General features: G+C 45.0%; 1 pseudogene; it reads right to left on the reverse strand.

The window, feature by feature from the left end:
* LOC105545165 overlaps nucleotides 1–1,639 on the reverse strand; it is a 37,437-nt pseudogene extending 35,798 nt beyond the window's left edge.
* Nucleotides 1,640–2,045: the final 406 nt, after the last annotated feature.

Below are 2,045 nucleotides of genomic sequence, written 5' to 3' on the forward strand. Positions count from 1 at the left end.
ACCCAGGAATCCCACCACTGGGTATCCACCCAAAGGAAAAGAAATCATTGTATCCAAAAGATACCTGCACTTGTATGCCTATCACAGCACAGTTCACAATAGCAAAGACCTGGAATCAATCCAATGTCCATCCATGGGTGATTGGATAAAAAAAATATATGGTACATGTACACGATGGGATACTACTCAGACATAATAAAAAGAATAAAATCATGTTTTATTGCAGCAACATGGGTGGAACTGGAGGCCATTATTTTAAGTGAAATAACTGAGAAACAGAAAGCCCAACACCACCCATTCCCACTTACAAGTGGGAGTTAAACAATGTGTACACAGGATCATGGAGTGTGGAATAAGAGACACTGCAGACTTGAAAAGGTGGGAGGGTGGGAGGGCCTGAGGGATGAGAAATTACCTTTTGGGTACAATGTACAGTATTTGGGTGATGGGCACACTAAAAGCCTAGACCGCTACTATACAATATATCCATGTGACAAAACTGCACTTGTACCTCCTAAATCCACAAAAATAAAAACTCAAATACTTTTCTAAAAGAACATTTAAGAACACTTGGTTTAGGCAAGTACAATTTAATTAACTATGTAGTTTCAGCATACTCCTATTATTACAATTCATGTAATAGCAAAGATATACATGATACATAGAGTGAACAGTGCCTCTCTCCCTCTAAATCTTAGGTCATGAGAGCATTATCAAGGCTTCAGAAGGAAAACTTTCTCATACACTGTATTCTTTTTTGAGACAGAGTCTTGCTTTGTTGCCCAGGCTGGAGTGCAGTGGCACCATCTCAGCTCACTGCAACCTCCGCCTCCCGGATTCAAGTGATTTTCGTGCCTCAGTCTCGCAAGTGACTGGGATTACAGGAACGCACCACGACTGGCTAATTTTTGTGTTTTTGGTAGAGACGGGGTTTCACTGTGTTGCCCAGGCTGGCCTCAAACTTGACCTCAAGTGATCCACCCACTTCAGCCTACCAAAGTGTTGGGATTACAGGTGTGAGCCACTGCAACTGGCCGGAAAATTTTCTCATACACTGTATTCTTAGCGCCCTGTTTTTCTATCAGCTCCTTTGCCTTAGAAATAGAGACATTCATTGCATCTTCCTTCGACAACCCTTTTTGGAGGTTCCATGCTTCCCATTTGGCCTTGCTCTTTAAATCCAGCATTCCAGGATACTCAATATTAATGTCTCCAATTATAGCTTGTTGGTTAAGTCCACAGAGTTTTCTCAGTTCTTTATTATCTGTTTTTTGTTTGTTTGTTTGTTTGAGATGGAGTCTCACTCTGTCGCCCAGGTTGGAGTGCAGTGGCACGATCTTGGCTCGCTGCAACTTCCGCCTCCCGGGTTCAAGCAATTTTGCTGCCTCAGTCTCCCATGTAGCTGGGATTACAGGCGCCCACCACCACGCGCAGCTAATTTTTGCATTTTCAGTAGAGATGGAGTTTTACCATGTTGGCTGGGCTGGTCTCGAACTCCTGACCTCAGATGATCCACCCACCTTGGCCTCCCAAAGTGCTGGGATTCCAGGCGTGAGCCACCGTGCCTGACCCATCATCTGGTCTTGTTTGTAGCTTCGTCACGTCTTCTGCAGCCTTGTTGATCAGCTTGCAGTGCCATGGTGGCGGTGGTCACACTGCTGCTTCTGTCCTGGCACTCCCTTCTTCCCTTTCTGAGAGCTCAGCTACACACTTAAAAGAATAGTGGTTATTTTTTATCCAGAATTCCTTTACGATTATCTGGTCTTTCGTATTTGGTACCCCATATTGTCAGAAATGGAATTTTTCCAGTTACTTCTTTTTTGTTTCTTTCTTTTTGAGAGAGGGTCTCACTGTGCTGCCCAGGCTGATCTGGAACTCCTGGGTTCAAGTGCTCCTGCCTCAGTCTTCTGGAGTAGCTGGGACGATGGGCTTGCACCACCATGCACAGTTAAGATTACTTCTTGGCCGGGTGCAGTGGCTCACGCCTGTAATCCTAGCACTTTGGAAGGCCGTGGCAGGTGGATCATGAGGTCAGGAGACCGAGA

Source organism: Mandrillus leucophaeus, unplaced genomic scaffold, assembly GCF_000951045.1.
Source record: "Mandrillus leucophaeus isolate KB7577 unplaced genomic scaffold, Mleu.le_1.0 Scaffold32, whole genome shotgun sequence".
Lineage (NCBI taxonomy): Eukaryota > Metazoa > Chordata > Mammalia > Primates > Cercopithecidae > Mandrillus > Mandrillus leucophaeus.